The sequence below is a fragment of the Aythya ferina genome, assembly GCF_964211825.1.
Source record: "Aythya ferina genome assembly, chromosome: 8".
Lineage (NCBI taxonomy): Eukaryota > Metazoa > Chordata > Aves > Anseriformes > Anatidae > Aythya > Aythya ferina.
In genome coordinates, this window is record NC_140304.1 from 6,246,001 (window position 1) to 6,254,368 (window position 8,368).

Consider the following 8,368-nt stretch of genomic DNA (forward strand, 5'->3'; position numbering starts at 1 on the left):
TCCCCCCTCTCCAAAACTGTATTCAGATTATGGGCCTAGAAAATATGGACTGTGTTAACGGCATTCGTCCTGAGAAAACACTCAAGGTACCTGCCTTTTAATCTTATGGAAGGGGACATCCTCATGATTTGATACTAAATGTAGACACCTACAATTTAATTAATTTTTAAGTCTGACAAAAGATCTTTATAATAGCAAATTCTGTTCTGCCATAAATTGTTCAGCTGGACAGTATCAGTTTGAAGCAGCATTTTGAAACAGACCTTTCAGTCCTATCATTCAGTACTTTGGCCACATGGCCACAGTACTTTGGTCTCCCCAAAACAATATCTTTATGATGCTATAGCTCTAAACAGAAATTATGGCCCCCATATTACTAAGGCACTGCTTGTTACAGGTTACCAACCCTTTGAGCTGGTTACAGTCAGTTTCTAACCTACCATTTATCCAGTCTGTACTTCCCAAGTTTCAATATGAGAACACTGTAGAAAATGTCAAAGCATTCCCAAGGTCAAGCCATCTTACATCTTCACTGATCTCCCATCATCCACGTTGCCAGGCACTTTGAAGTAAATGGCAGTTCGAGTTGGCTAAACATGGCTTTCCTTTGGTAAATCAACACTGATTACTTCTGATAGCATACTTGTTCTTTACGTGCTTGCAACTGGGACTGGAAGTTTAGCATGATCTTTCCAGGGACTGACATAAGTATGATCAAATTACAGCTCCCCGGGTCATGCTTTTAATGTTTAAGATGGGTCTGTTAGCTTTTCTCCAGTTGTCAGGGACCTACTTGAGTAACTGATTTTTCAGCCTTGCAATCACATTGGCAATCTTTCACCATCAAGTGAACCTCATGCAGCCCATGGATTTGAACAAAAGGAGTAGGAAAGTATATTACCTTCAGAAGTGAACCTACCTTATTATACCTTGCTCTAGGACATGTTTAGAAGAATATTCTCAAAAAGTACCAAGATGTGAAGCTGATTTAACACTGTAGTTTGCTACTCTAAGCATAAGCACAAGGAGAATCTTATTTTATTTCAAAGCTAGAAAATTTCTTACAAATTTCTTATATTTGGGTGCACATATAAGTATTTATATGTGCACCCAAATTTCTTGTGCTTACTTTACCTTACTTTAATATGCCTACTTGTTGACATTGCTTTACATTATGCAAATCTTAGAAAGACCCTAACAAATCTTAAATAGCTCACTTGCAAGATCTCCAAGTTTTATAGTGGGAAAAATATCAATCACACCAACTACTGATATCTATATATTTTTTAATACATGCATGGAACAGTTAAGTTTGTTTACTTCACTGGGGTTCCAGGAGGACTCTTGTTAAGATAAGCAGTTTAAACTTGTTTAGTAAATCTGTTCTGATTGTCTGAGCTTTGCTAAATGATTTATCATATTGGCAATAAACATTTGCAGCACAAGCTATAATGGTTTCAGGGGAGTTTATAGTAGGATATGCTGAGAATACATATGAGAAACACCACCAACAGACAAAAAAAAATCCATTATCTTAAGTTGCTAAGCCAACCAGAAGCATTTTTTTCCTGTGTCGACATCATTCTTTTTCTTTTTTTTCTAGAAAATAAGCAAGTGCATCACAAATATTTTCTTTAACCAACAAAAATATCTAAATGCAAGCAAATGCAATTATTTAGATGCAGGTCTCTCCACATCACATCTGTTATTCCTCAGTATGGATACAAGCTTCAAATTTGGGATGATATTTCATGCTGTACGTGATGGAAAACAGTGAGTCACAGATGGAGCTTCCCTGCATGAACTCTCTATTCCCCTTTGATTTTTGGTCAGCATTTTCAGCATAAAGGGGAATGGATGAACTTTGTGGGCTCTGAAGTTCTGCAGACTGTGCACCTTTGTGTGTGAACAAGAGAGGCAGAGGGGAATGTGCTAGGGACTACAAGGATCCATAAAACTACTTCATCATATATAGTGCCAGAGAAAAACAATTCATATTTCATCATTCCTCTGAGCATTCCAAAAGGAATGTGAAATGGTGGTCCTATATTCAATGTGTCATTCTTATCTAAAGTTCTTTTATGCTACGTTTGCATAGACTGTTTTTTGTTTTATTTGGTTTATATGAACATAAATTACTTCAAAAGGAAGTAAAACAGTTTGTTCCCCAGTAGCGGGCTGTGTAAGGTGCTACTGAAACCAAAAGGAAATTACCAGTGCTTTGATAAAATATTGCAAACAGATTTCTTGTTCTACATCTCAGATCAGACATTGGATTAATTCCTGGAAGAAGTGGTGTCAGAATGTTTTTCGTCTTCTTTTCTTCCCTCTTGCCTTCTTTCCACCCTTCCAGCCAGGGGAAATCCCCTGCAATAACAAGTTGTCCAGAAAGGTATAGTAACCTTCTGCTCCAGTGACCCTAAATATTTATTTTAAGGAAAAATTAGATCTTTTAGATCACAGGGTCACACCAGAAACTAATTCCATCTCTATCCAGACATCAAAAATTTATCCTCCCATAAAACACGAAGTCAAAGATTAACGAGGGCTAATTGATGCATCTTAAGCACTAACAATCTGCAAGCAATCCATAGATCAGAAGCAAAAACCAGAATCAATACAAAAGTTCAGTTAAAATAATAAGTACATTTGAAAATATTATACTTTCAGAGAAGATTTATTAATAGGAAAAGGGGGGAAAAATCATCATACAGATTATCCACTACAAATTATTTGAATTATGAATTTGCTTAACTGTGCAACTTCTCAGAAGCACAACAGCTGGGATTCAAGCCTCAACCACTTGCAGTTTTTTAATACACATGGACACCCATTTCTCTTGAATGTATCATCATTATTTTTATTATTCTTTTTATTAAGATACACAAGCTACTGGCCTTGCTCACTTTTTAAGATAATGACAATACTCTTGCATACCTAAAAGGTACAGAAGTACTGCCATGCTGTCTACGCATGTGAAATCCACACCATCAGCATGAAGAATAACTGCCCGATTACCATCCAGAAGGATATGGAGAGAAAAGGGCAGAGGGGAAAGATGAAGTCTCAATCCTTTTAAATTAAGTTCACAGTCTGATACAATCCCACACCTCCTGCAGATGATTTGTATTCTAGGTCCTATCGAATTAAAACAGTTCTCTTCACATCAGGTGAAGAGATTTGATTCTAATAAAACAGCATCATGGAGAAAAGGCCAATGACGTATTTTAAGAAATCAAACCCTATTATTTCAGTAAGCAGCATTAAAAACAGCCTTTGATCTTACAGACCTGGTTTAATTTTAATTATTGCCAGCGTTGGCAAACATCAAAAATGGTATGCAAGCAAGCATGTGGGAGTGCTCAGAGCCAAACCTCATCTCTTCTTATAAATGTACCAGTAGCCATAAATTGTACAAAGTATACTTGCATTGGCATGCTGTGGGTTTGTGGGAAGGAGAATTGGTAATAGAACCTAATTGTGTATGTTATTTACTCATCTAGTGAAGACTCTGCTCTTTTGCTTAATTTTGGAAAAAGAGCCATTGGGGGCTTACACAACCACTTGCCCTTTGCATATGGAGATGGTATACTGCAGATATATTACAAGAAATAAACCCAGAAGGGAGAAACTTTTTATTTTGCTGTCTTTACAGACAAATTTTGTATTCCCTACTAGTTGTATTTTGAAGTGCAGATGTCTAAGCAATAAAATCATAGAATATCCTGAGTTGGAAGGGACCCACAAGGATTGAGCCCAACTCCTGGTACCACACAGGTCAACCCAAAAATTCAGACCATGTGATTAAGTGCACAGTCCAAGTGCTTCTTAAACTTTGACAGGCTTGGTGCAGTGACTACTTCACTGGGGAGACCATTCCAGTATGGAACAACCCTCACAGTGAAGAGCCTCTTCCTGATGTCTAGCCCAAACTTCTCCTGCCGCAGCTTGACACCATTCCCACAGGTCCTATCACTGGTCACTAAAGAGAACAGATCGGCAGATAATGTAAACTGGTTTAAGTGAAAGGGGATGTTAGGGAAGATACCATCATGAAGGGTACCTTTCTGACTTCCGGGATCAGTCAAGAGGCTGAGCCTCTCTTCCCCCTGCACTGGGATGTCGTGGGGTAGGATTTCAATACTTGGTTGTACCAAGTGTCTCTATGCACCACTCTTTTCTAGAGTCTCTCAAATACGATCTTTGGCACAACTGACAAAAATACCACTTACTAACATAAATTTAGAAAGTTTACTAAGACTTCATGTATATGATATAATCAAGTTCCTGAATTTCTGGACATCATTTTTCTGTAACTCATCTACTAGAAAACGTTTACCTATCCTAACAGACACTACAGATCAAATATTCATTCCAAGTTGAATAATCTAGGTAGCAAATCTGCATTTTTTCATAAATAAAACATGAATTATTCCTCAAGTGACAAGGGACTTAGTCTCACAGTTTTGCTTGAAACCACATGATCTAGTGTCCAAAATTAAAAATAATAATAATAATTAAAAAAGCTTTTTGAGTCCTAATTTAGTCTAAATCTTTTTTCTTTCTTAGAAATATCTGAATTGTAGAAGATAAAATTCTGAACAGTGTAATTTTTCCCCCAAATAGGTACAAACTTGACATAAAAACAGTTTTGTTACAGATTTCTACAAACACATCATAGAACTCAGAACTCCTATAAGTAATCCTAGCTGGATTAAAGACAAAATTATGTAGGTTCTTACTTCATTGTGATTTAGAACTCTAGCACCCATCCTGCTTTAAGAATCAAGACCTAGTCTTCCAGCTTTATGGACAGAATGGCAGCTGTATGAGTCATTATGTGCCCTATATACCTCTGATCCAGAAAGTCTTGTGAAATTGGTCTGTTAACAATACAGCCAACTGGGTTTTCAGACCCAAGCCCAGAGAAAGTCTTCTGGCAATATGCCATTAAAAATTTAAAATATGGAATTAGCGCAGAAGCGCAAGCTACAGTCTCTAAGTGTCAGCTTTTAGGTAAAAAGCAACAGAGTCCACATTCGAAAGTGGTGAAAATGCAGTGTCTCTTTTTTTTTTTAATTAGAGGATGATGAATTTTCTAGTACTTTTGAACTGTTGCATTCTAGTGGAGGAAACAATTGTTTTGCTTCTTTTACTTGTTTTTTACGTGTCTAGTTGGTCTTTTTACATCAGCTTTTGAATGCTAGAGATCATCAAATGGACTACTTTGTTTCCAAAAGCTTTCAAATGTACTTACTTTTGGAAGTCTGAGTGGACCATCTGAAAAATCTGAGTGATAAAATGAAATCTGACACAATCCCTTACTACTTTTGAAACTACTACCACTCCAAGTACTCCAATTCTAATGTTTGGCCTGAAAAATGGTTATTTCAAATGTCCCTTTCAGTAAATTACAGCCCGGATGAACAAACAGTTAAGTAATATTATAAAAAATAAAAATTCCTAAGGCTGTTAACATTCAGTCAGAGAGAATCCAACATGGGAATGTTTAGTTATCCTAGTTGGAAATTTAATTAGCTGAATCAAAACAAAATAATCATTGCCACTCACACAAACTGTAGATACATAAGCCAGTTTTGTTTCAAATTTGCCAAGATGTTTCAACATTTTCCCCTCACCCCCAAACACTTTTATTATTATTGTTGTTGTTGTTAGAGTGAAGACTCAGATGCTTCAGACTGGGTATAAGAAAATTGGTCAGCCTAAAAGCTATAACAACATTTTTTTTTTTTTTTTTTTTTACTTTTGGCGAATGGCAAATACATTTTAATCATGCTCAGGAATGTAACCAATATATCCACCATCTTCACGGGTTCCTCTCAGATGCTTTTTCATATCTTTGCCCCAAGCGCATCTCACTTTACTGAGATGACTAAGCAGGAGGTTACTCTAGGCTTCTAGGCTTGACTCACAAAGAGCAGAGAAAGAAGCAACATCCCAGCTGAAGTCAAAGCACAGGCAGAATGAACTGCTTCCTGCAGCTGGTGCCTTCAGGAAACAAAACGTTCACTCATCCATCACTCAGTATTAAAAATCCTGTGACACTGATGTGCTTTTGTTAAGTTCCATTTCAAATAGAACTGATTTTAAATAGTCCTCGCTTCTGAGATCTTAAGAGCTGAATCCCTTTAAATATCTGAATGCTTTTTAGAGACATGAATATGGCTTATGGTAGTATAACTTCAGAACTTTATTTTGGAAATAATGACTACTCTATTAATAAAATAGAACAAAGATGAAAGTTAAGTTTTGCCTGTTCTCTTGGAATAAGTTTTAGAGGCTGGTCCTGCTAACACTTCTGCCTCTATCCACACAGATGGAATGAAGTTTTGCAAGCTATACCAGACTTGTGTCCGATGTTGAAAATGCGTTGCACTGCACTTTTCAGGGTTACTGAGTGGTATTTGCCACCTTAAAACTGAAGTTAAACACAATTTTAACTTGCATAGAATTTCTAACACCTCTACATATCGCCATTGTTGAACTGATTTAAATGTTTAATATTTTTACTCAAAGTTATGCAGTGTTAGTTTCTAGTACATTAAAAAATAATAATAATAAAAAATGACCAAGATACAGATAGAGAATGAGCAGAAATCCTTCCCTAGGTGTATTTAATTGATCGACTAGTTTCTTTCCAAATCATAATCCAAGTTCTGCAGATCTGACTGGAGAATTCACCTAAAGCACAAGCCTGGAATATGTGGTGCTCTAGAATAAATTTATGGGTTCATTTTCATTAATTTAGAGATTTTTTTTTTCTGCACCAATGTTTAACTGCAGGAAAAAAAGTGTGATGTATATAGATCATGGTAATTTTGTTTTAATTAGACTTTCTGCAGATTCTGTCTGTATCCACATTGATTCATTTTCAATATTTGTATCTTATTTTTCCCCAAAACTTAAATACATTCTAAACTGCATAAGTAACTACTTAATTCTTTTCATTAGCTCATTCGTAATGAAAAAATATTGCTCCATTCCATGCAATTAAATTAGGATCAGTAACCTCCTGGGTTAATAACTGGGAGAGGACAGAAAAAATAGCTTCTGGTTAAAATAAATGCTTGTAATTGTTTCCACTTCCAATCATGATCTGGAAGCATACATAGTAGAATGGCTATAGATAATTTTTCCATTCAAATGCTTTTAATCATCTGAAGGCCAAATCTTTACCAACTGCTAATTTAAATAAGATAAAACAAAAAATAGAGGACATTCTGAACAGATAAATAAGAACAGAAACACTGCAACCAAGTTAGAAAAACGTTTTGTATTTAGGGACAAATGGGGAAATGAAAACATAACCACAGAAAGGTCTTCCCAAAAGCACATTATCAGAGCCTATGCAGGCAACCAGTAGCCATGCAGCTGTCTTATGCAAGACCACTGCAGCCCCATCACAGGGATTTAGGGTCTCTCAGAGCCCTAGAAAGGCCAGAAAGATGCAAGAGCTTCCAGCGAGCCACTGACCTGCTTCCAAACAGAAGAAAATTAATTGTGTATATGAAAAATGAAGATGTTGTACTACCACACAACAAGGAAAAGAGCACTCACAAATGACGGAACACTAATTCACTGTGAACAGGCAAGATATTACTGTGAGCGTAGGAAGCAAGTTTTTGTGTCCCTGAAGCAGTAGTTATAGCCAGAGTTATGAAAATGAGGGAAAAGAGTAAAAGCATAGCTAGCAGCAACTGGAAGAAACAAGGAAGTTGCCTACAAGTAATGCTTCTTCTTCAGAAGGACAAATCCTTCTAGCCTCTCTTAATCCAAAGTTTCCTGATGCACACCTAAAGCCTCAAATTGCTTTAAGTAATTGTGCAATAAAAAAAAAACTTAAGCCACTTGTAATTGCAAATATTTTTTACAAAATCCAAGTTGCACAGTTGCATTTAATATGCATCTACTGAAATAAGCTAAATTACTAAGTTTTGCATAACATCAAAAGTTGCCATTACTGAAGAGTCTAATAATGTCTTAGGATCCTTCCTCAGCTATTACACGATCATTATTAACACCAAGTTTTCAATTTCTTTAAAAGATGTGTTTTATGAAATAATGTCATAATTAAAAAAATTAAAACTAGTGAATGCCTATATCCAGAAATCCCGACATGTAATGAATTATAACATTAAATTGGTTGTTATAATTCCTGTTTAAATTAATGCTTACACTTACTACTCAGCTCTCAGGCATTTATACACTAATCCTTCATAGCAGTTTCATCAGCTATTTCCAAGCTCAGAGATGATTATGAACAGTTCATTCTGAGCATACAGAAGGACTCTTAAAACAAACAAACAAACAAACAAACAACACTAATATTATTTTTCCAATTAGTTGG